The sequence below is a fragment of the Lactuca saligna genome, chromosome 6 (genome assembly GCF_052625555.1).
Source record: "Lactuca saligna cultivar CGN05327 chromosome 6, ASM5262555v1, whole genome shotgun sequence".
Taxonomy (NCBI): domain Eukaryota; kingdom Viridiplantae; phylum Streptophyta; class Magnoliopsida; order Asterales; family Asteraceae; genus Lactuca; species Lactuca saligna.
In genome coordinates, this window is record NC_136422.1 from 65,269,225 (window position 1) to 65,297,114 (window position 27,890).

The 27,890-nt window shown below is 36.6% G+C and overlaps 1 long non-coding RNA gene and 2 pseudogenes across 3 annotated transcripts; 2 read left to right on the plus strand and 1 right to left on the minus strand.

Moving 5' to 3' along the window:
* Nucleotides 1-3,486: 3,486 nt before the first annotated feature.
* Nucleotides 3,487-4,384, plus strand: LOC145000150 (uncharacterized). The gene is made up of 2 exons (XR_013661138.1): nucleotides 3,487-3,595; nucleotides 4,209-4,384. It is a non-coding gene; the product is annotated as an uncharacterized LOC145000150 (long non-coding RNA).
* Nucleotides 4,385-21,921: 17,537 nt separating this feature from the next.
* Nucleotides 21,922-23,592, minus strand: LOC145001389 (cytosolic sulfotransferase 12 pseudogene; annotated as a pseudogene). Of its 2 annotated transcripts, none has more exons than XR_013661549.1 (2): nucleotides 23,434-23,592; nucleotides 21,922-23,041 (listed from the first exon to the last, which is right to left on the minus strand). The product of XR_013661549.1 is annotated as a cytosolic sulfotransferase 12 pseudogene, transcript variant X1 (transcript). The 2 variants fall into 2 exon arrangements; XR_013661550.1 differs by having other exon boundaries at nucleotides 21,922-23,044; nucleotides 23,434-23,591.
* Nucleotides 23,593-25,046: 1,454 nt separating this feature from the next.
* LOC145002668 (protein FAR1-RELATED SEQUENCE 5-like) lies at nucleotides 25,047-27,279 on the plus strand (annotated as a pseudogene).
* Nucleotides 27,280-27,890: the final 611 nt, after the last annotated feature.

Sequence of the window (27,890 nt, forward strand, 5' to 3'; positions counted from 1 at the left end):
TCGGACTAACCAATGCTCCCGCAGCATTCATGGATTTGATGAATAGGGTTTGTAAACCATTCCTCGATAAATCTGTGATAGTGTTCATCGACGACATTCTCATCTACTCGAAAATCCAGGAAGAGCATGGCAAGCATCTGCGAGAAGTGTTGGAGGTGTTAAAGAAGGAGAAGCTTTTTGCAAAGTTCTCCAAATGCAACTTTTGGATACAGGAAGTCCAATTGTTGGGTCATGTTGTTAACCAAGAGGGAATAATGGTTGACCCCGCAAAGATCGAAGTTGTAATGAAGTGGGAACGTCCGAAGAGTCCCACGGAGATTCGAAGCTTTCTAGGATTAGCCGGATATTACCGACGATTTATCCAAGGCTTTTCTTCGATAGCTGCTCCATTAACAGCTTTGACCCATAAAGGAGCTACGTATACATGGAGTGAGAAACACGATGAGGCGTTCGAGAAGCTAAAGAAGAAGTTATGTGAAGCACCGATACTTTCTCTACCCGATGGAGTCGAAGATTTCGCGGTTTACAGTGATGCATCTGGAGTCGGGTTGGGTTGTGTTCTGACCCAAAGAGAAAAGGTGATAGCATACGCATCTCGACAATTGAAAGAGCACGAAAAGAACTACCTCACTCATGATCTGGAGTTGGCAGCGGTAGTATTCGCCTTAAAGATATGGAGGCATTACCTCTACGGCACGAAGTGCAAGCTCTTCACTGATCATAAGAGTCTCCAGTATCTCTTTAATCAGAAGGAGTTGAACATGAGACAACGACGTTGGCTAGAACTTCTCAAGGACTACGACTGTGAGATACTTTACCACCCGGGTAAAGCAAATATTGTTGTTGATGCTCTCAGTCGGAAAGTCAATCTTGAAAGGAAAAGGCCAAGAGCGTTAAGAATTGAAGTCGTCTCGACGATTGTGGAAAGTATCAGGAAAGCTCAAGAAGAAGCTTTAGAGAAGAATGACCGAAAGGAAGAACGTTTGGGAAGAACGTTAGTGTTCGGTACAAACAGTCGAGGACTGAAGGTATTCCAAGATCGAATTTGGGTACCTACGACGGGAGGAATAAGAGATCTTCTGATGGAAGAAGCACATAAGACCATGTACTCAATTCATCCCGGTAGCACTAAAATGTATAAGGACTTAAAACCCTACTACTGGTGGCCGACGATGAAGCTCGATGTTGGAAAGTATGTGGCCGAGTGTGTGACATGTGCGAGAGTCAAGGCACAACATCAAAAACCGTATGGGAGTTTAGAACCTTTACATGTACCCATGGGTAAATGGGAAGACATCACCATGAATTTTGTGACTAAACCACCTAGGACGAAGAGTGGACACGACATGATTTGGGTAGTGGTGGATCGTTTCACCAAAAGTGCACACTTCATAGCAGCCAACGAGAAGTGGTCTATGGGTAAGCTCGCAAATGCTTACGTGAAGGAAATTGTAAGACTTCACGGTGTCCCTCTTACGATTGTATCAGATCGTGATAGTCGTTTCACATCACGGTTTTGGAGGAGTCTACAAGAGGAGTTGGGTACAAAGTTGTGTTTTAAGTACTGCTTACCATCCGCAAACTGATGGTCAGAGAGAAAGAACGATTCAGACGCTGGAAGATATGCTGAGAGCATGTACCCTCGAATTCCAAGGGAATTGGGACGAGCACTTACCTCTGGTAGAATTTTCCTACAACAATAGTTTTCACTCGAGCATCAAGATGGCTCCTTATCAAGCCTTATATGGGCAGAAGTGTCGTACGCCGTCTTGTTGGCTTGAAGCCGGAGAGAAGCAGTTTATGGGCCCCGAGATAGTCCATGAGACTGCTGAGAAGTTGAAGGTGATTAGGGAAAGGATGTTAGCAGCACAGGATCGTCAGAAGAGCTATGCTGACAAGAAAAGACGACCGATAACTTTCGAAGTTGGGGATTCCGTTTTGCTTAAAGTCTCACCGTGGAAGGGACTTATACGATTTGGGAAACGAGGAAAGTTGAGTCCAAGGTTTATTGGACCGTTCAAAGTTCTTCAGAAGATTGGGAACCAAGCTTACAAACTGGAATTGCCCGGAGAACTCAATGGTATTCATAACACCTTCCATGTGTGTTATTTGAGGAAATTCATGGGAGATGCTCCCGACATAATTCCAATCTTAGAGTTAAGAATGGATGACAATAAGAGGCTAATCGAAGAGCCCGAGGCAATTGTTGACCGTAAGACTAAGAAGCTACGACGCAAGATGGTCGACTTAGTGCTAGTCCGATGGAAACATTCGAATGGGCCAAATCTCACTTGGGAAACAGAGAGTGACATGATGAGTCGCTACCCTCATCTGTTTGCTGATGCATGATTCCGGGACGGAATCATCCTAAGGGGGAGAGAATTGTAACGCCCGGGTTTCGGGGCTAAGCATTTTTAGATGATGTAATAGTCTAGGTCAACTATTGTAACTCTTTTTGATGTAATAAAAATGAAAAATTCTAATTCTATGTGAATTATGTGTATTTGTGTGCTTATTACTTTATTATAAATATATATTTAATAAAGAATAAAAATAAGCGTCAAAATTAAAGTGTGAAATAATCCCGATATCTCTACATAAAGTTGTATAATATGTCTCAAGGTTTCCGTGCATATAAGGAACGCCGAAATCCGAGTTATAACGAAGAAGTTATGACCCGTCGAAGTTTCACGACAGAACCGACATGATACCGGGAAGCGTGAATAGTGAATTTACGATAGAGCCAGATTTAGCCTTAGCAGTCTAAACGAAAGTTGTAGAGTATGTCTCCACCTACGCGTGGATATAAAGAACGTCAAAAACGAAGTTCGTATGAACGAGTTACAAATTATAATAGCATATTTACGTATTAAAATAAAGTATAAATCATGTATACGTACACATATATATACATATGTATATATCATTAGAAAGGTATCGACGATGCGGTCATTATAAGACTAATATTGAGTTCTTTCGACATTAGTTTAGTACAAATATCATTAAATCCATTTAAAATAGTATTATAGAGGGGTGTTTAGTTGTTTATATAACTAAAAGGTCATTAAGTAATTATGGAGGGTAGTTTTTGAAAATTCAATTAGTATAAATAAGAGCCTTTGGCTCTCATATTTCTTGCACCATTCTCTTGATTCAAGAGTCTTTCTCTCCTTATCCCCCGAGCATTTCGGTCCCTCGTGATTCGACTTCTCTTTCTGTAGTTTAGTATAGTAAGGTGAGCGCTGAAGCGCTGCACGAATCTTTCTTAGAAAGATTCAGCGACGAAGTTCTGCCCCTGCAGAGCCCAACTCCTAGCTAAAACCCCCTTGTAAGTAAGTTATGCTTACCTTATTTTAATATAGCTTATATTTAAAATTAGTATTGTTATTATGAACTTATAATAAATACTTGGGCTATTATTATGGGTTATATAAGTATTTTTTAACGCTTATATAATAATAATAATAGCTAGACTATTAATTAGTCTCGGCGAATAATAGACTAAACTCTAGTGGTAATAATACTAGGTTTCGTCGAAGAAAATTCTATTTAAGAAGCGAAGCGCTGTCTGAGTTCGGAATCACCACCTTTTCAAGTGAGTGCATAGTTACTTTCAACTTACACATAGATATGAAGTATTTTATATAAATTACGTGCTATGTGTGCATATTATCTGAATACTTGCTATCTATGCTAGATGAACGTTGTTATACATGTTTTCAATGATTTAAACTGTATATGTATTTTATATCTACGAAAATGTTGGGGTAAAACATGGGTAGATGTAATAGGTGATGTGTGATAAAATGATGAGAGGCCTCGATGTTGATGTTGTTCATTCTGTCATCTAGCGGAGTATGGATGACGACCACGGACTCTTCTAGACAGTCTAGTGGAACACTAGCAGGCTCGCAACCTGTAGGTGTTTGTGAACGATGTGTTCACCGGTGTACTCCATCCCCCCACATGGTTGCCTATTAGAACATTTATTGCTGAGGAATCCCCTTAGCAGTAGTGTCCGTCCCGATGATGATCCTTAGGTTAGGTCCCTTATAATAGGTGTTTAGGGACGTAATGTGAGGATAACGGGAATGGGTAATCGGGTTATTATTGATTGATGGAATTAATAAACTTATTTATTGTGGGTTGAAAACCCTATGTGCTCACCAGGCTCCCAAGCCTAACCCACTCAGTTTTATGCATTACAGGTAGTGGCGCATGAGCATAGGTGTGATGTTTTGGACGAGGGATTACGGATATAGGCCTGTAGATATGAAATAATGTAGTAAGGCTTATATTGTACTGTTTATACTTTTGATCTGTACGAACATGACATCCCGAGTCTTTTAATGAAATACATTTCTATGGAAATGCTTTTGATAAATCTTTATCATATTATTGTTTTGGGACAAATTCCGCAACCCTTTTATTAAAAGATAACTCTGATTTTGAAATAAAGTATAAACAAAACCGGTCTTTTCTAGCCGTGATTTTGGGGATGTCACAATGCGTCATCCCAAGTTGCATCTGGGGGCCTCCCAGAGGTGTCAGGACACTTGCCACGTCGTGGTCTCTGACAGTTTTGGGGTTTCACGCCCCGAACTTCAGAAATTCATAACTTTCGCATACGAACTCCGTTTTCGACGTTCTTTATATCGCCGGGAAGGTGAGATTATGCTCTACAACTCTCGTTTAGACTCCATTGGCTAATTTTGACTTTATTTTTAATATATTATAAGTATATTACTTATATATTATCTATAGTAGGCCGGGACAGGAAAACTCCATTCGAAATTCATAACTCCTTCATCTGAACTCTGTTTCTGTCTGTCTTTTTATCGTTGGACTACTATCGAAGAAATATTCAACTCTCGTTTAGATCACTAAGGCTAGATATCTATCTACCTTAAATTCACTATTTACGTCGCGCTGGGTCACGCTAGGTCGTGTCGGTTCTATCGCGAAACTTCGACAGGTCATAACTTCTTTGTTATAACTCGGATTTTGGCGTTCTTTATATGCACGGAAACCTTGTGACATATAATACAACTTGGTTAAGATTAATACTTCTAAATAATCTTCCATCAAAAAGTCATTTTTGATGCTCATCGTCTCTAAATTAACTAGCCCGGATCTACGGGCGTTACACAATGAAGGGTGGTGGGTGCATGCATGAAATGGCAGACACGGTTGACTGCATAGGCAATATCAGGGTGTGTGATGGTTGCATATTGAAGGGAACCAACTGTTTGTTTGTATAACTTTGGATCAGGAAAGGGGTCACCAGAAAGAGTAAGACGAGTGGATGGGTCGGCAGGTGCGGTGATGGGTTTCGATTGAAGCATGTTGCATTTGGTGAGAAGATCCTGGATATACTTGGCTTGGGAAAGAGTGAGACTTGTGGTTGTTGCTGTGATTTGGACACCTAGAAAATAATCGAGTTTTCCTAGATCTTTGAGAGCAAAAGATTGATGTAAGTTTTTGATGATGGTTTGGATGAGTGTTGAGTTATTACCAGTAACGATCAGATCGTCCACATAAAATAGGATGTAAATGGTGTTATTGGTGGATGTGTGCACAAATAGAGATGTATCTGACTGGCAAGCTCTAAAGCCATGAGTAACCAGATGTTTGAGTTGGTTAAACCACGCTCGGGGAGCTTGTTTTAAGCCATAAATTGCTTTGTGAAGTTTACACACGGAATGAGGGTGAGATGAATCTTCGAAGCCACGAGGTTGTTCCGTGTAAACATCTTCTGTTAGCACACCATTTAGGAATGCATTGTTGATGTCTAGTTGCCGAATGTTCCATCCTCTAGATAATGCCACTAAGATTACTAAGCGAATTGTTGTTGGTTTGATGACAGGACTGAAGGTTTCAAAGAAATCAACCCCTTCTTCTTGGCTAAATCCTTTTGCAACAAGGCGTGCCTTGTATCGTTCAATGGTCCCATATGAGTTTCGCTTGATCCTGAAAAGCCACTTGCAACCAACAATGTTAGTATTAGGAGGGCGTGGAACTAGAGACCAAGTATTATTTTTCATTAAGGCATCAAATTCACACTTCATTGCATTGTACTAATAGGGGTTTTGAAGGGCTGTAGGGAGAGTGCGAGGTTCTGTCGTGGGTGGAGTAGAGGTAGACGTGAGAAATGAGTGCGGTTTGAGGGAGTTTGTGCGAGCTCGAGTAACCATGGGATGTTGGTTGTTGTCGGTTGGTCTTAGAAAATGAGTGGCTTGCTTGGCTTGAGAACTGACTGTGTGGCGTTGATGAGAAGAGCATGAAGGTGTGGAGGATGGTGTAGAGGAGGTTGTGGACGAAGGAAGAGAGGGAGTGGGGGAGGATGTAGTAGGTGGTTGAGGGATGGAAGTTGCATAAATTAGAAGAGAATCGGTGGTGAGGTGCGTAGGATGTGAATAGGAGGTAGAGGTAGGAATAGACGGATGGGAGATGGCATATGGAAAAATGACTTCATTGAAGATAACATGTCTCAAGATGTAAATGCGAGAGGAAGGGAGGTGTAAACATAGTTAGCCTTTGTGGGAGGCACTATACCCAATGAAGACACAGGGAAGGGAGCGAAAGTCCATTTTATGTCTTGTGTAAGGGCGTAAAAACTGGTAGCACAGACAGCCAAAAGTAAGTAAAAAGGCATAATAAGGGTCTGTTTTGTATAGTATGGAGTAAGGGAATGCATAGTTTAGTGTTGGTGTGATAGTTCTGTTGTGAAGGTAGGTAGTAGATTTAAACACATGTTCCTAAAACATGTGTGGAAGGGAGGATTGAGCAAGAAGAGATAAGCCTTTTTTTTCAATTATAATGCGATGGCATTGTTCTACATATCCGTTTTGTTCAGAAGTATATGGGCAAGAAATGCGATGATTAATGCCACAAGATTGAAGATAAGTGGAAACTAGTTGAAATGCACCACCCCAATCTGATTGAAATTTTTTAATTTCACAGCCAAATTGAGTTTTAATCATATTTCGAAAGTTTATAAATGTTTGTAACACTTGTGATTTTGTAGGGAGAAAGTATATCCATACAAACTTACTGAAATCATCAACAAAAAGGACAAAGTATCGATTTCCATTTATTGAAAACATGGGAGCTGGTCCCCAAACATCTGAATAAATCAATTCAAAAGGAGTGTTACAAGAAACATGATCTGAATGAAAAGGAAGCTTATGACTTTTGCCTAACTGACAGGGTTCACAAACAGATGGAAAAGTGTGCGATGAGGTGGGAAGATTGAAGTTAGATACTAAGTGACGAAGAATGTTCCCATGGGGATGAGCAAGTCTGTTGTGCCAGCCAGTCATAGAAGTGTGAATCCCAGAAAGAGCCATGGTTCTAGACTTTTTGATTACAGGAAGATACAGGTTATAGAGTCTGTTGTCAATGTGTCCTTAAATTAGAGGTTTGCCCTGAAAAGTCTTAACAATGCAATAATTAGGCCAGAATTCCATATAGACATTGTTATCCTTTGTGAGCTGTGAGACACTAAGCAAGTTTTTGGTTAATTGAGGAACAATAGACTTTGGGTTGTTGAAAAGAAGATAGAGAAGAAGAGCCAAAATGAGAAATAAGTAATTGGTTACCATTGCCGACTTGCAATTTATCATTGTTGGTGTAAGGTTCATTAAGTTGAAGTTTGTTCAGGTCCGGTGAGACATGATCGGTGGCGCCTGTGTGGAAGTACCAGGTGGGGTCGATATCTGTGGATGGACTTGGACTAGTGATGAGATGGGATTGTCTTGGTTGACCACGAGAAATGTAGTTGGGCCTGCGTGAAGGATAGTCTGTTTGGTTTTCCCTTTGCCAACATTTGATTGCTTCATGACCTGGTTTGTTACAGAGTTGACAATGGAGGCGACGTTTACGATTATCAGGACCACGATAGTTGGAAGGGCTTCCAGAGTGAGGATTTGGAGAATAAGTGGTGGTGTTGGTGTTGCGAGAGACTTAATGCGCGATTGGAAACAATGGTGTGGAGGTGGGAATTTGGGTGGAAGGAAGCTGTTGGGTGGCCTGTCGAGCCAGATCAGCATCAATATGTGCTTCTTCATGAAGTAATAGACCAATCAGATCATCTACGGAGGCCGTGGCAGAGTGCATCAGGAATGCAGAAGTAAATGAGCTGTAAGATGAGTCTAAGCCCTGGAGAATATACCTAATTAGGTCATCGTCAGAGACTGGGGTGAGGGTGTCAGCAAGCGAGTCTGCAATGTGGCATTTGCAATCGAGATAGTCTATCATGGAAGAGGATCCCTTTGTAAGAATCTGTAATTGAGCCCTAAGAGCCATTCGTTTGGTTCGTGTTTGTGATTGGAAGGTGCGCTCAAGTGTGATCCAATCTTCGTGAGAAGAGGATGAGCGAGCAACAGAGGCAAGGCAACGTTCAGTAAGAGTTGATTTAATCCAGAGTAGGACAAATCGGTCCTTTTTCTTCCAGGTAACATAATCGGGATTGGGAGTGGATGAAGCATCAATGGTGGAGGTGGTAGGTGTAGTTGGAGGGGGAAGGGTGGAAGTTGGTGGAGAGGGATAAAGAATGAAGGAGTCTAGGTCAAAGCATTCCGAGGCTGAGATGATGGTTGTACGCCAAAGTGGGTAATTGTCTCTGTCCAACTTGATGCTAAGAGAAGGGATCTGAAAATTCAGATTAGCAGGGGAAATTGTGGCTGCCGCAAGAAGATGTGGAGCTCCATTAGACATGGTGGATATTTTTTTTTTGAGAAATAGAACCTAATCTCTGATACCATGTAAACTTTATGAAAGTGACAGTGAAAATTGATGTTCATTATATCATCTGCTACACAAGTATTTATACAGAAATACAGATACACAGGAATACCTAACTCCTAATACATAGGCACGTGAATGACAATACCATGAGACCAGGACAAGTATGACTTATTCTAATAACAACTTTTACAAACACATGTTAATTTAGTATATCCGTTATTATTCAAATCATCTGATGTTCTTGTTTTTTTGGATATTTTTTGGGATTTGGTGTTCATTTTTGTGTGTTCATTAGAGGAAGAAAAATGGTGGTGGTGTTAGGAGGTGGAGATAAGGTGGGCGGCAGACGATAATGGTGGTGGTGGTGGTCGGAGTTAGGAATTAGAAGGTGTGGGAGTTGGTTTACAGGAAGATGAATTAAGGGTTAGAGGAAGATAAATGTTTGATTGTTATACACATGAACTGGTCCAAATGAGGGGTTCATTTATTTTAGTCGTAGTTGTAGACGGTGATGGTGTTGGCGGTGGATGTGGATGTGGATGTGGACGGTGATGGTGTTAGCCATGGTGAGAGGTGTTTCCCAAAAAATAAACACCAAGTTGACATGGATTAACATATGTAGCTACCAAAAAATAAAGAGAAAATGATTATTAGTTACACATACGTATTGTTACCGAGAAACCTTCTGAATTCGAGAATAATTGTTTAATTTACATGTCAAAAATGATTATGTAGCTATGAGTCCACGAGGGTGATGTTCCTAAGACAACATTTTGGACTCGATATGGCCACTATGAATTCGTAGTAATATCCTTCGGTCTAACCAACGCATCGGCAGTGTTCATGGACCTAATGAACCGGGTGTGTCGTCCTTTCCTGGACAAGTTTGTTATTGTGTTCATAGATGATATACTTGTCTACTCCAGAAGCAAAGGAGATCACAAACAACACTTGAGATTAGTGTTGGAAACTCTAAGAGCAGAAAATCTATATGCGAAATTCTCCAAGTGTGAATTTTGGATTCGGAAAGTAACTTTATTGGGTCACGTGGTGAGCGAGGAAGGCATACACGTGGATCCGTCCAAAATCAAAGCGATAGAGGATTGGTCAGCACCGAAGACACCCACGGAAATTCGTCAATTCTTGGGTCTTGTTGGCTATTATCGTAGATTTATCCAGAATTTCTCCAGAATTGCCAAACCCCTAACCACTATGACTCAGAAAGGTGTACCCTATTGTTGGAGTGAAAAGAAAGACACTGCATTCCAAACATTGAAGCGAGCCTTGTGCAGCGCACCTATCATGTCTCTGCCCGAAGGGACAGAGGACTTCATTATCTATTGCAATGCATCCAACCAGGGCTTAGGCTGTGTGCTTATGCAACGAAGAAAGGTTATTGCTTATGCCTCGAGACAATTGAAAGCACATGAAATCAATTATACAACTCACGACCTGGAGTTGGGAGCAGTTGTCTTCGCATTGAAGATTTGGAGACATTATCTCTACGGAACAAAGTGCACGATCTTCACTGACCATAAAAGATTGCAACACATCTTCGACCAAAAAGACTTAAACATAAGACAACGGCGATGGGTAGAACTACTATGTGATTATGAGTGTGAAATACGCTACCATCCCAACAAGGCCAATGTGGTAACAGATGCCCTCAACCAAAAAGAGTACTCAGGTCGCAGTGTGAAAGCACTTACCATGACCATCCATTCCCATCTACCCGCACAAATTAGAGAAGCTCAGTTGGAAGCCCTGAAACCAAAGAACGTGGCGGAGGAAGCCTTAAGAGAAATGGAAAAGAACTTAGAGATCAAGGGAGACGAAGTCTACTATTTCATGGATCGGATCTAGACCCCAAAGTTCGGTGGTTTCAGAGGGGTCGTCATGAACGAAGCTCACAAGACTAGATACTCCGTCCACCAAGGATCGGATAAGATGTACCTTGATCTCAAAAAGTTATATTGGTGGCCAAACATGAAAGCAGAAATCGCTCCTTCGTGGGCAAGTGTCTGACTTGTTCCAAGGTGAAGGTCAAATATCAGAAGCCCTCAGGTCTACTTCATCAGTCGGAAATACCTGAGTGGAAGTGGGACAAGATTACCATGGATTTCATTAACAAATTACCCAAATCTCCGAGTGGGTACGACACCATCTGGGTAATAGTCGACCGATTGATGAAATCTGCTCACTTCCTGTGACAACCCGAAATTTCCATTCTATACGAACATTATCAAGTCAATAGAAGTTAGAACAGTCGCAGTAAATTTTCAGACTTTTCCGTATAAGTTTGAGTATTTCAGGGTTTACACTTAAAGAGATATCAGGAGAGAGAATGCACTAGGGTTTCGTGCAACTCTGTTATTTCAGAACTCTATGATATTAGAGTTCATTTCTTGAATAAAAGTATTCTCTGCCAAAAATCCCAGGAGTATATATATATATATATATATATATATATATATATATATATATATATATATATATATATATATATATATATATATGATTCTTAACCAAATTATTTCATTAGTTACATTTCCAACTAGAGAAAAGCTATTTCTCTCTCACGGATCTTCGGGTTTTCATCCCAAATCGTGAGTACCTCTCTCTAGTTGTATTATATGGCTTATAATGTGTTTAATAACATAGATTTCATAGCAAAAATGCAAGATTCGAGAGTTTACCGCCCAAGAACACCTTGGGGAGTAAACTCTTTTATAAGGGTAAAATGATGCCTAGAGACCTTCCCCCGTGATATATAACTACCTTAGGCTTGTATGAAGGTGTATTTAAGACTAGAAATCAACCATAAACACCAAGATTTAGGTGTTCACGACCCAAGAAGTTGTTGGACCATGAACTCCAAATTCAAAGGCCAAAGAGTGCCTTAAGCACTCCCAAAGCCTTGGACAATAGCCTCGATTTATTCCTAGTTAATTTAGGGACCTTAAAGCATCAAATGACCATCCCAAAGAGAGATTACGATCGTAATCTCTTGTGGTTTTGGTCTTTGGGCTGTGAACATCAAAAGGGGTACCAAAGTGTGCCTAAGACCTTCATTGGCCTTAGATAATTGTCTAGAACCTATCCTAGATGAGCATGGGACATGAAAACATAAAAATACCCCTTTCCATATGATTTTACGGCAGTAAACTCACAAGGAAATGGCCTTGGGGCCGTAAACTCCTAAAAGGAGTGTCTTAATGCCCTAAACTCTTCCAAGGATTAAACCACCAAGTAGAATTGCTTCTAGGAATCATGTAACGCTTCAAAACACAAAATTTCATTAAGCTTAGGAGCTTACGGCCGTAAACTCAAGGGTTGACGACCGTAAACTCCTTGTGTGAGGTTCATTGAAGATTAAACTCATGTATAGGGTCCTTTGGAATCCTAAACCCCTTTAGCCTTGTCCCACAACAACATAGATGCAACCCTTAGGACTTATAACACTTATACAAAGTGTTTTCATGTTCTAGAGTGTCCCAACTTAATTTAGTAGTTATAATTTGGCTAATTAGTTATATATATATATGTTCATTATATGATAACTAGGCTCGTGCGTGTGTACAAGTCTCCATTTGCCACCTAGCACCGTACCCGACACTTCAATCCAATCCACTCACCACAAGTGAGTTCATACCCCTTTTAACTAACCTTTGAAATACTTTTAAATGTTTTAAATGCTTTAATTGGGGGGGGGGGGGGGAATACAAGTTGAATACTTATAGTTATTACATCAATCACATGTGATTAATAACTACAAAACCAATGATTTTACTACTGTTCAAACTATTTATCAAACTGTTTTACTTCAAACTGCTTTACAAACTCTTTTACTTATCAATTACTTTACTTAAACTCTTTTATAATTATTATAAATTGCATGCCCGTATATGTATAGTTATATAAGAAATGTTTAAAAGGCTTAGGAAGGTCGTCCGCCCTATTTCCTTTTCGCGCTTGAGATGTGGTCTAGTGGGATATCGGGTAGCCGTCCGAAGGTCGTTTCAATATTAATTATATATCATGTGTACATATATAGTCATAAAAGTTCTTCCAAATTCATTCGTACCAGTTACTTCATTAGTGTGTTACCATATGGGTAGCACGGGATAATACTTATACAATTGCTAGATCAATGAGTCAGTTCATTCATGAGTCAGTACTTATTACAATGAGAACATATACAACTATACTAGAAGAAGAACATATACAACTATACTAGAAAGAGAATATATACAACGATACTAGAACGAGTAACATTACATTACATATACATGAATACGTTAACAAAATGTGATCCACTGTATCGGAGCATGCCTTCAATGTCATGGCCCGAGTTGTAGCCAGAGTCTCTTGGAGGGAGAGCGTGAGTTTGCGTATAGATCTATACTGGATTGACTATCCTACACCTTGCTGCTAGCTACAGCCGGACCTGCAGGTCTACGGGTGCCAAATGTCATACCTTTTTACGACCTACATTTGTTGTTGTTACCTAGTCGATAGTATGGTACAATTAATCACATAATACCTTAATATAAATCCGGTTTAAGGTAGTTAGTACAACAGTAGTTCCTATAATACAACACTACAGTACTACGTTAATTTACCCCTTTACATATTTAGTGATCTTTTCATTTAAACATTAATGTACAAACTATATTTTGACAATGATAGTTACACTTGGGAAAATTACACGCTCTTACAGTAAACGAACATACAAAACAGTTACACCTTGGTAGAAGACTACTTTTAATAGAAAATATAGGTTTTTCTAAGAGATTCAAACTTTTACAAACACTTACCAACGTTCACATACTTATAACACCAATGTTTACAAACTCGTGTTTATAACCACGTTCAAATCTTTTGACACAAACACCGACACTAAAATACTTATGAACTCACCAGCTTAATGCTGATAAACTCTTTCAAAATAACTTGTATTCTCAGGTCGTTAGTTGACAGGTACCGAAGCCAGCTTTTGAGAAGATGGAGCGCATCCAAGACTCATCTTATTATTTTGATTTACTTTTTGGTGTTTATAACTGTACAGAACACACTTGTATTAAAATTATATATTTAATGCAATGGATGATGTTGCTTGCTTATTTAATGTTATACTGTGTTGTGATACTTTACATGACGTCCTCCGCCCCAGAACGTTTCCACCGTTCTTGGTTTTGGGGTGTGACACTTCCTGCCAATCAAAGAAACTTTCAAGATGGAAAGACTCACACGAATCTACATCCAAGAGATAGTTCGACTGCACGGTGTGCCTGTATCCATTATCTCCGATCGAGATAGCAGGTTCACTTCGAGGTTTTGGCAGTCCCTACAGAAAGCTCTTGGAACTAAGCTGGATATGAGTACAAATTATCATTCCCAGACAGATGGAAAGAGTGAGAGAACCATCCAAACCTTGGAAGACATGTTGAGACCATGTGTCATCGACTTCGGTAAATCGTGGGACTCCCATTTGCCCTTGGTTGAATTCTCCTACAACAATAGTTATCATACCAGTATCAAGGTTGCGCCTTTCGAAACCCTCTATGGCTGCAAGTGCAGATCCCCTCGGTGCTGGGCTGAGGTGGGCGACACGCAGCTAGCCAAGGGACAAGTCCCGGATACCACTCTCACTGGTCCATAAATCATTCGCGAAACCAACGAAAAGATCATACGAATCCGGGAACGACTAAAAGCTTCACGAGATCGACAAAAGAGCTACACCGATAAATGACGAAAACCATTAGGATTCCAGGTCGGAGACCGTGTTCTGCTGAAGGTCTTGCCTTGGAAAGGCATGATACGCTTCGGAAAACGTGGAAAGCTAAACCTGAGGTACATAGGACCATTCAAAATCCTTGCTAGGATTGGTCCCGTAGCCTACAAACTTCATTTACCGCATGAAATCAGTAACATTCACCCTGTCTTCCACGTTTCAAATCTTAAGAAGTGCTTATCTGATGAAACCCTCGTGGTCCCTCTCGACGAAATTGAAATAAATGAAAACTCGAAGTTCATGGAAGAACCAATCGAAATCATGGACCGAGAGGTCAAAAGAACAAAGCAAAGCCGCATCCCGATAGTCAAGGTTCGCTGGAATGCCAAGCGGGGACCTGAATTCACTTGGGAGCGCGAGGATTCAATGAAACAGAAGTACCCTCATCATTTTCCAAATCCATGATTTGTATCCATATTCTTGAATTTCAGGACGAAATTCCCTCTAACAGGGGAATGATGTGACAACCCAAAACTTTTATCCTGTGCAATTGATCCGTATATCAATATTAAACTCGAATTTATCATCTTTTAGCGAAATTATGGGTCCATATGAGTGTTTTAGGCTTAGTAAAACCTAGATATGAGTCTTAAGAAGGGTTAGAAAGTGTGTAGCATCACAAAATCAAGCCAATCACACCAAAGAAGGTGTGTACAGCCGTACACCCAAGTGTGCGGCCAGCCAGCCGCATACACACCCCCATCCACACATACGACCCTATATACAGGAGAGGACCCCCTTTCATTCACTTTTTCTTCTTTGGCTGCACATTACTTTCTCTTTCTACTTTCTATCTCTAAAAATCTCATTCAAGAACACTCTAAGGGCCTCAAAATCGTGATTAACACCATCATCTAGCTTGTTATACAGGTAAAACACCTAAAGCTCTGCATGTTCTTCGTGTTCTTCATCCTTTGAAGGAGTGTGGCCGCACACCTTCATAAGGTGGCCACACACACTCAAATACCCTCCAAAGTGAGAGTTTGGCCCTTATATTCGAATTAAGACTTGGTTTGGAACTTGAAACACCTAAAAATTGACTTTTGGAGCTCAAATGAGGAGTGTACGGCCGCACACACACTCTGTACGGCCGCACACTCCTGTGTGCAGCCACACACACCTCTGTATGGCCGCACACCCCTGTGTGCAACCGCACACACTTCCTAGCCGCACTTCCTGGCCGCACACTCACTTTTATGGCCATACACCCACTCTAATGCTCATATTTGGCCTTAAACATGAAAAGATCAATAAGTATGGTCCATAGAACACTTAGTTCTAGTGATTCCAAGTCTTTAGGGTGGTTTTCCATCATGGTTTGTCATGAACTACTCAATCTAATACATATATGTGCAATATATGTTAATAGGGTCCACTCGTGTACAAAACACCGGTTGACACTCGACGCTCATAAGCAATTAAACATTTGGATCCTACGATAAATTGTGAGTTCATACCCCTACACTTTTCTGAGTTTTTCATGTTTTCAGGGGGGGATACAAGCTAAACATAAAGGTTTTCAGAACTTAAAACTGATGCAACTACAACGATTTTCTATCAAACGTTTAGATACAATTATCCTTTTTGTATTATGCGGAGCATACGGGATGTTTTCAATTTGTAATTACATAGTTTCAAAACCTTACGCAAACGTAACGAACCATTCAAACTATAATAGGTATAGTTTGGGATTTCATTACCAGTCTTACAGATTCAAACTTCATGCAAAGTCAAACATATAAACTATGTCAGATTTAGTTTATCCATTACTACGAATACCAAAACTAGAGTATCATGCTAAATAATTATTTTATGTATAATTATTTATACTCTACACCGTTACAAACGATTTCGAACTCGATAACAACCGAACAAACACGTAAACTAGTTAATGCAGGATTGTGAGACTATCTTCGTTTTGCCCCTCAGGTACCAATAAATCCTTACCGATAGTATAACCAGAGTCTCCCGGAGGGAGAGCGTGAAATTTGTGGATAGATCTATTCGGGACTAACAATCTCACACCTGAATTGTTAGCTACAGTTAGGCGGGCACGCTTGGGGTGACAAATTTTGTAATCGTACGACGCCTGAAGAACGTCAAGGAGATCACAGGTCAAATTAGTATGGTTATACGACTCACAATAAGTATAAACTAATCATCGTTTACGGGCTTTCTTTCTTCTATAGTTTTATTTTAAGTAATAAAACTACTTACTTATCTACTTACTGGAGGGTATTCCAGGGACAAAATCTATAGTTTTATTTTAAGAAATAAAACTACTATACATATTGGTGGTAACCAGGGTTTCCAAACGATCATACATTACATACTGGTGGTAGCCAGGGTTTTCAAACAGAATGTACCTTTCATACAGAAAACAACAAACATGTTAGAAAATATTGGATTTTCTTGGTAAACATGCGTACATATTTCAGAACTTGGTAACAACGGTTTTCGATACAAACAATATTTAATTATAATGGAAAGAAAACATTTATAAAAATTCAGTGACTAGTTTTCAATACAAAAACATGCTTATGAACTCACCAGCTTTATGCTGATACGTTTTCAAAACCGCTTGTATTCTCACAGCAACGATAGACAGGTACCTAGCCAGCTTGTGGAGAAGACGGAGCATTTTTGGAGTCTCGTCTTTATCTTTTGTTATATAATATGATGTACAAACTATGTTTTCAAACAGATGTAAATATTCATATTGTAATGTAATGATTGTGATTACTTTGATTGCTATGAAACGATTGCTGTGATACGACGTATGACGTCGCCGCCCCCGGGCGTTTCCGCCGTTGTTTTTCTGACGGTTCGGGGGTGTGACAATATATATATATATATATATATATATATATATATATATATATATATATATATATATATATATATATATAAATACTTATTAGTAAAAGAATATCTACACTTCTTAATAAAAGAGTAGTTACTCTATATCACATGTCATTTTCTCATAATTTGATTTTTCTTTCTCCTATCCTCTAAAATGACATATCCTCTAAAATGACATGTGTAATTTTCTATGATTTTACTTTCAAATTTAAATAAAATCATATTGATTAGTATTTACAAAAAAAAACAAATTCATAATTCCTAATTAATTTGGGTTGATTATAGTACCTTAAAATTCGTCGTTTGACAATTATAACATTCTATTCAAATTCAAAACTCAAACCAATCGATAAATCTTGCATGCTAAAGTGAGATTTATATTCAGGTTTTTTTGGGTCGATTGTTAGTCAACTCTCTTTTTCTGTAACCTCTCGTTTTTTAAGCAAAATTTTTCATTTTTATTTATTATAATATATATATATATATATATATATATATATATATATATATATATATATATATATATATATATATATATATATATATATATATATATATATATATCAGAGTATGACTACATTATGTGGAAACATGCTGCGAATGTGTGTGTGTACAGTGGAACCGTGCCCTTCACATGAGTACCTGAAAAACATTTATATTCAACTGGGTAAGCACAAAGCTTAATGCGTTCTCCAAAAATGCGTTTTTTGTTTCGTTAATCCGACACTAACTTTTAGATACGCAAAAATTAGTGTCCTAAATCTTTCAAATTTTGGGAGAGATGATATTATTTATAGGACACATACTTTTTTGTATCATAAATCACCGTGTGTCATGGTTCGAACGTCATTAAAGGCCTATTTTCTAGCAATGGGTTATCCTTAAAGTTGCATGTGTTCGAGCTTGTATTGTAGCAGTTGGACTCATGAGAGGACAGTTGGTCTTGATGTGACATATCTAGTTGCAATGGAAACAAATATGCACTCCGTGTGCTTCCTGCTTACAATCTCAACTGTAATGCTCCTCCTTGCCGCACTTGAAGCATATCAAATCTCAACAAACTCCTTCGTGGGATCACCCACACTTGTTACACCGAAGACATATATGTCCTCTAGACCTTGATTCATCGGGTTTGAATCTCTTGGTTTTTGGTTGAGATGGAGCTGGAGTCTGCCTCTTTTCCTTTCGTTGAGTCTCCAACTCAATTTTTCTTCTCCTGACATGCTCTTGCATTTCTATTAAATTCTTGTATCGATTGTTTGACACGAAATCCTTGATGTCAGTCTTGAGCATACTCAAGTATCGAGACATCTATACTTGCTCCGATGAAGCATATTCTAGGGAAAACGGGTCCCTCTCAGTGGACATCTCTGCCTTGAACTTTTCAACGAACTGATCTTCAACCCTTGTTTGGAATGTTTTCCCTAATAGTCGACCTATCTCTATTTCGGTTTTTTATGTCGTACACTATTGCGCTGAAACTTCTAGAAATCATAACTTCCTCATACAAAATCGTATTTAGGCATTTTTTATATGGACGTTCTCGCTTTTACGACTACTACAAAAAAAATTTCACGACTATTTATCCTAAACAGTCTTTTTATCAGCACGTTCATTTACGTGATTGATCGTTTATACTATAATGCGAAAATAGGGTGTTACATTTTCTCTCTTTAATCCTTGAAATTGTCTTTTTCCTTGAACATTTGAAATTGATTATGAACTTCTTACGGGTTTCTCCACCATGATGCTGATTGAAATGGAAAACAAACCGTCATGAATCGACTCACCAAAGTTTACATCAACCACAACCGTCACCATAATGGCTTGCAAATCCATAATGTTTCTACTCCTTGATGTGTGTTTTTCACTACCATTGATGATGGTTTCCAGTTTCACACGTTTGAATTTTGGTTTTTACAGGTCTGTCTTTTGTACTCTTTTCTTCGTTTTGAATTCCCCATCTATCTTTCCAGGCTATAGTTCTTCTTCAAATCACTTTCTTTCACTTTGTTTAACATCGATTTTAGGGTTTCATCAATTCCTCTCCCCCTTTTCGATAACATGCTTGTTTTTTTATATGTTTTTAAGTGGAAATGGCGGGAAAGGTTGTACCAATTGCACCTGACCACCACCTGATTGTTATGTTATCATTAATTCTCATTTTACATGTATTTCGAGAGACTAGCTTTTATGGGTTTATGATTTTTTTTGGTTTGGAATTCAGTTAAATTTTAGTCCCTACTATTCAACAGCCACCATCCCATCACTTGGATATTGTCAATTTGTTGTTAATAATGCGTCTGAATACAATAATATCATTGTATCGCTCACTTCTCAAAGAAGGCACGTCCATCCCTCGTATCTTACCTTGTTTTCCTGGTTTAATTGTACACATTTTTTTGGTGATTGAGAAATCTCACTTGATGATTCTAATAGGGTTGTGTTTCAGCAGTGAGAATTTTCATTCCTTTAAGTAATCCAAATTTTTTATTAAAAGAAGGTTTGAGAAGGTTGTGCATATTTACTTCATTTTCGTCTTAATCTATATATATATATATATATATATATATATATATATATATATATATATATATATATATATATATATATATATATATATATATATATATATATATATATTTGGCTTTTAATGAAAATTTATGATAAGAGGGTCTGCAATTAAGATTTCATACTTAAAAGGATTGTTACTTTCATTTTTTCCTCATCTATATATGTTTGGTGTTTATTTTTTTCACATTAAAGCATTGTACTGCCTAACTGGGTATACTTGGAAAACATCCACCACTTATTGCATTAACTTTCAAAGTGAATGCTTGAATTAGGAAAAAAGAGTTATAGAAATAGAAATTAAAGTAAAATTAAGAGAATAACAATAAATTATTGCATTGTAGTTTTAAAGTATGATAGTTTAATAAGAAAAAAAATAAAGTAAACTTAATAAGAAAAAAGCAAAAAGAATAACAATTTATTTTCATTGGTTAAATGTATAAAACTGCATTACATTACACATGCAGATGACTACTTTTATAACATTAGTATAATTAGGTATGTTTTCAAGCTACACTTCTATAATATGAAGAAACCAAAGTACAATGTTATAATTTGCAAGACTTATCAAACTAAAATGCTATAATAGGTATGTTTAATCATTATACATGGATTCTTCTCGGGTTCCTGCTTTGTGATTTCATTCACTTTAATATGCTTTATTGCTCAGGGGTAAAGTTGTTAAAATCAGCAAAACCTGGATCCCAAGTGAGAAATGACTTCATGCCTTCAGGTGAACCAAAATATTACGGTATAAATAGTAACAACTTGAAATCTAAATGAGATAAAGAGGTAAATTACCAATCGAAACTCCAACACCAGTAACTATATCCAAAAGCAAATTCATGGCATAAACCAAGCTACTATCCTAGAATTTTAAAATATGTTAATGGTTTTCTCATTCCTAATTTTTGATGTCATGCTTCGTCCAACTATCTAGGATTTTCCTATTTGTCATATGTTTTTGTTTCAATTGGCTTTATTCAATGTGATGTCTACTAGCCATATGTAACCAATGATGTTTTTTTTTGGAAGCTACATTATAAAGTAAATGATGTTAATAATACGTTTGATGAAATATTGATGAGAGACGAATCCAAGTGATGTAAGGATTGGTGTAAGGATATTTTACAAGAGAAAGCAATGTTTGTGACTAAATTTAAAAGATGGTACTGGGGTAACCATAATGATTTGTACCTTAATGTTTAGATGATGATACCAATGTAAAGTTCTAAGATTTTATTTGAATAAAAATCAATGACAAAAAAAGTGAATACCAGACATCAGACTTTTAGTTTAAGGTTGTTTACGAATTAGTGGTCATAAACGATACTTCAAATGTTTGCACTTGCTGTTTTTTTTTACTATGACCATAAATAAAAATCAAACATAATTATTGTCAAATGTTGATTTGTTTCCGAGAGAACCAATTTTCATACGTGGGCAATAGTATATTGCTTTAAATGTTTCATATTTTACTATTATTTCTTTATCATTAGTCAAAGTTAAATAATATTATTTAATTTCTGTAACCCTTTATTAATATTAGTTATACATGAGGATCATAAATTAACATTTATACATCATTTACCATATATAATTTTTTTTAATATGTGTATGATTAAATAATTACTTTTTTCTATTGTTTTTATATAAAATAAAAAAAAAAATTCAACTGTGGGTTATAACCTAAATATTTTTACAGTTTGATAACCGGTGGTTTCGACCGCTTAATATTGCTCATTAAATTTGTAGCAGTATTAAAATCTAATGATTGACTTAATATATAAGGAAATTCTAGATTCAGGAACAACTTAATATATACAAAGTTTTTCAGAAGATAAAATAAAAATGTCGTCGTATTTTTTAAGTGTATACATTTATAACAGTTACCAAATATATAGGCCTTTTTTACATATCTTTGAGAATATTATAAAATCTTTAGATGGTATATATACATGCATTTTTTATTCATATAACACCAAAGCATATTGTTTAACCAAACGACCCATAAAAGAAAATATTAAAACTTAACAATCTATTTAAGCAAGGTTTATATTCACATATTTTATTTCTTTAAAATTTTAATCCCGATCCTTGAAACTTGCATTCAGTGATCAAGTCAAGTTTTTCCGCCATCTCCGCTGTCAAATGATTCTTCCAATCCCCAACCTCACCTTTCCGAAAGTACGCCTGCTTCATCTCACCAGTGGGCAGATATCCTTTTTTATTCACCTCCATATTACTCAAACTTTCAAAGCTACACAAACCTAAGATAGCATCCACAATCCCCTCCTTCTCTTCCTCAAGTGTAAATGGACACCCATAAAACTCTGCTAACTTTCTTACTTGAGTAGTTGGCTGCTCTTTCATCTCCTCGTACTTCAAAAACAACACTTCTTTAGGCCTCTTTAGAGACTCATTCCAAAATCCCAGCACATGATCCCAGTATGGCCCATACAGGAACACTCCTTTACAAAACAAATCAAACATCTCTTCCATGGAATTCGTCCCCATATGTTCGGGCCTCAACTTGTTTGTAAAGTGAAAAGCAGAAATAAATAAGTCTTTTGGGTTTCGACACATATAAACGATCTTCACCTTGGAATTGTGGATGGATTCAGGTAGTGAAACATAAGGCACGTGAGTGGCAAAGAGTCTAGGAGGTGTCTCAAAGAAGTCGGGATTAGAGTTATCAGCATAGACCTGTTCCACGAAAGGCACAACTACATGGGAATTGTTTTTGAGTAAAGGGTGGTCTGTGGAAGCGATAGGATATTGAATTCGGTTAATGATAGCAAAAGAAATTGCCTTTAACCAGGTGGTGCCAGATTTTGGAGCTGTAACGAGAAGAATATCGGTGTCTTGTGCAAGAAAATGTTTTTGAAATGCTAGAACTCCTTGGAGCTGCCAAGTATGATGCCAAAAACCTTGGTATTGGTACATGATGGGTACAACCCATCCTCTATTTTTGGGCAAGGAGGAAATCAGATCATTGCACTCTTTGGACACTTCAAAATTTTGCAAGTACTTGGGAACATTTGGCTGGATTGTCTCCATTGAAAACTTCTTATTTACAAAAGCCAGATAACAAGACATTTATCATTTAACAATTTAGCAAGAAAAGAAATCATAGAAAAGGATTTAATGTAAAAAACAAAAAACTAAATCACAACATACACATAACAAGGCACATATCATCTATAAAAAATAAATCACAGCAACAGCCAAAAACATGAACAAAACAAGAACAATCGAAATAAAATCACAGCAACAACAAGCATAACGAAAACCTCAGATAAAAACTCAGAAGTTAATTGTTATTTATCACCAACAACCCAGACATACGATGGGAAAATCACAGGGCAACAAGGAAGAAAACTCATAAATCGAAATAGAAATAAACTCGAATTCTCGGTATGGAATAAAAATCAGGAACAAAAAGGAAGAGAAAGTACCTGGTTATTGGAAGTAGCGTGCTCCTGTTGATTCGTCGGGGGGAAGAAATCGAGTGGAAAGTGAAGCTGGGAGGAACAAGCCCGCCCCCCTTTTTTGTTTTGCCAAAAGAGAAAATTGGGAAGTCCTTTTTTTTTCAATTGAAAAGGTTGGATATGGACCGAGTCATATGTTGGACCAAGTCTCCCATTTTCTGATACTTATAAAACATATCAATTGGCTTTTCTTTGGACCCGATTAGACCATATATTAAAGGACACCTAATAATATCATACTAAATAAATTTAAAATGTAAAATAATGGATCACACGATATATATATATATATATATATATATATATATATATATATATATATATATATATATATATATATATATATACTAGGTTTAATACCCATGTAATACATGGGTTTAATTAAAAATATATATATAAAATTTTAACAATTTGAAAAGTTTGAATTTATAAGAAAAATAAGAAAAATTTGAATAATTAAGATTTAATGAGACTTTAATGTATTGAATACATTACATATATATAAACTTTTTCTAATAAATACTTTACATATATATTACCTTACTCATTAAATATGGAATTTTAATTTAATAAAATGAAAAATACAATAAAATGACAAGTGGAAAATAAAAAATTTAAAAATTCTAGAAAATGTCATGTGTCCAAATGAATAAGAAGAGGACATGTGACAAAAAAACTTTCATTTATTATAGTATATATATATATATATATATATATATATATATATATATATATATATATATATATATATATATATATATATAGAAAAGTGAATATGAGGCTGTAATACATGCAACTTTAGGTGTGGAACATTCATAACGCTGTCGTTTTGTTTTAATAGCTTTTTTACCCACCGCATGAATTCCTTGTTTTCTTCCAGAGCCCCAATGTTTCATTAATTATCACGTGCATTGGATGAAAATGAATTCACCTACATTCACTTATTTTAGGCATCTATAAATTTTTATATTATTTTTCTCTTTATTTTCGGCTCCCATGAGATCCTACCAATATTACAAAATTCATCTCACTTTTACCCATAATTCTTTCTCAACTTCGATTTCTAGTATCCATAATTTTTTTATTCGAGTAACCTACATATTTCTCTATTCTATATTTCATGATCCTCAATTGCATCGTTTAATCCAAGCGACCAGGTATGAATTAATTTAATTTTCTTTGTTATTGTGGTTCCTTATCAATTTTACCCACCTTTCCTTCTCAACTTTGAATTCTGTGATCACTAATATTTTTTTTACTAGACTAACCTACATAGAGCGTTGTTTTATCATTCATCCTTATTAATTTTGTGGGTTATCAAAGTTACCAGGTACCAACATGCTGTTAAAAAAGTTATTAACTTTTTTTCATATTAACTTACTCAGTTCTCTGTTTTAGGTTTAATTTGATTCAATAACATCGGACACCTATAAAAAGTTAAGATCATGGATTTTGAAAACCCAGTAGCTAATCAGTCGTTTGTAACACATACAATCGAAGATATAGATGCAAATGTTTCTTTGGAATCAACATTTGAATCTGAAAAAGTAAATGACGATATTGTGAATCTTGCATATGATGAAGATGAAGCTAAGGATCTAAGTATTATGGGGAAGGTTTTCAGTACACCTAAGGATGCATATACATTTTATAACCAATATGCCTTTCTACATGGATTTGGTATTGGTGTTCATTGGAGCTTTAAAAATAAAACCACAAATGAGCCTTATCAGAAGAGCTATGTGTGTAATAAACAATGCTTTAAAAGTTTGAAAGGTAATAGTTTATGTGGAGTTGCTAAGAAACGTCGTAGAAATTTGAGGACTGGATGTAAAGCAATGCTCCGGATATCAAAAGGAAAAGATAGTGAATGGTTTGTCGATGTGTTTAACGACACACACAATCACAATTTGAGTACAACTCCTACCAAAGTAATGAAACATCGTTCTCATGGGAAAATACACCGCTCAATGGCATGCAAGTCTCTTATGGTGGAACTAGGTCAATCAGGGTTAAGGCCTTATCAAATCAAAAAGGTTGTAAATACAATGAAAACTCCATATGATACCAATGTTACGTCAAAGCAATGTGATGATGTTTTATCAGAGCAACAAAAACAATATAAAGGTAAAGAGTTCTATGGGTTGATCAAACATTTTCAAGATAAAGCATTAATAGACAGTAACCAGTATTTTGTTATGGATTTGTTTGATGAAGGGTCTCCTAAAAATGTTTTTTAGGCTGATGGAAGATCACGAGAGGCATATACTAAATTTGGGGACGTCGTTGTGTTTGATGTCATATACATGACCAACAAATTTAAGATGTCATTTGCTCCATTTATTGGTGTGAACCATCATGGTCAGTCTATACTGTTTGGTGGTGCATTGTTAGAAAATGAAAAAGAAGAAACTTTTCGATGGCTATTTGAGCATTTCTTAAACTGCATTTTTCGCAAGTATCCGGTGGCAATGATAACAGACTAGGATAAAGCTATGGGTAATGCAATCAAGAAAGTGTTTCCAAACACCCGTCATCGCTATTGTGCATGGCACATTAAGAAGCATGAATTAGAACATCTTCAACCACTTATAACCCGTTATAGTGATTTCAAAGAATCTTATAGACAGTGGGTAAAGAGTGATACAACCGAAGAATTTGAAACCAATTGGGAAGTTTTACGTGGTAAGTATAACATCGAAACTAACAGTTGGATAACCGATATGTATAACCAACGAATACACTAGGCCAAAGCTTTCTTGAAAGATGTTTTCTTTGCTGGTATGACTACGAGTGGAAGAAGCGAGAGCATTCATTCATTTTTTGATGGATTTGTTAATTCCAAGACCATGTTGAATGAATTTGTACTCCAATATGATAAAGCAGCTGACTCTCGAAGGGCTGCCGAAGAAGATGAAGACTTTAAGACCATGAACTCCAATCCGATCCTTTCTTCTGTTCATCCGATAGAAGCAAAAGCAGGCCAGTTTTATACGAGAAATTTTTTTGAGGTATTCAAAAAAGAATGGATAGAAGCTAATTGTAATTTAACTCATGAGACTTTAAGTAAAACCACATAAGAAATCAAATATAGGGTTGGGCAAATGGATATTGATAAAAGACATTGGAGAATTGTTATCTTTCATTTTATGGATCATGTGAATGCCACGTGTTCATGTGCTAAGTATGAAACATATGGAATATTATGTAAGCATAGCCTTTACGTGATGAAGAAAAGACATGTTGAAAATCTTCCTGGTCACTATATTTTACCAAGGTGGACACTTAGTGCTAGGTATAAGGTGGATACTAACAGCATTGGACTTGAAGATGTGAATTGTGAAAATGGAGTTAGTGCCTTAACTTTATGGTGTGTTCGTTCAAATTGTGATAAAGCAATCGAACAAGCAAGTGACTCCCTTACAAAGATAGAAAAATTCAATAGTTCCGTGATAAAATTTTTAGAAGATCAAAAGATTCGGAAAAAAGCCTAAAGCATTTGAGAATGTGTCTCAAGATCGTTACATGGGAATTTCTCAAGTAGATATAATGCCTCAATTATCTGTATCTATTTGGGATCCTATTGCTCCGACAAATATGAAAGGGCGTCCTAAAAATGCAACTAGAATTAAGTCTTCTTTAGAGAACGTGAAGAAAAAGAGAACATGTTCTTATTGCCAAGGACTAGGTCATTACGCCACTGGTTGTCCAAAAAGAAAGGTAACCATAATATTTATTTGATTATTCATGATTTCATTGCGTCATACTTATATTAATTATTATCAGGTGGATGAATTTGTAGCAGAAAAATAGTGATGAAAATGTGTAATCAAGTGGATGGGTTCTTTTTGGTGACTTCATGTGTTGCTTGTTGATGCTGGGAGGATGTCGTGCATCTTGTGTTTGGTTTCTGCTCATTATAGATGCATCGGTTTACATCATACACCATTATTTTTTTCCTTAGAGAGAGCTTACAAAAAAATTTTGGTTAATTTATGCAACTTTAATATCTATATTAATCCATTGAAAGCTTTTAGAAACATGGAATATTAATGAATGAATGCAACTGGGATTTCGTTTAATGGTTTTTATCTCTTGATGTAAATATAGATTAAATTATTATAGTTAATGTATGTGATTGTTTCTTAGATGATGGTTTTTTTAACTTTATAAATGCTTACAAAAGTTACTTTCAAAGTCGCCTTATGACATTTGAATGTATTTATTAGTAATTTTAATAATATTTAAAGAATAAATTTGCAGGGATATGTTATATGATACTTTAATAAATTGACAAAACTATGAAACTGAAATATACTTTCAAAGTCGCCTTATGACATTTGAATGTATTTATTAGTAATTTTAATAATATTTAAAGAATAAATTTGCAGGGATATGTTATATGATACTTTAATAAATTGACA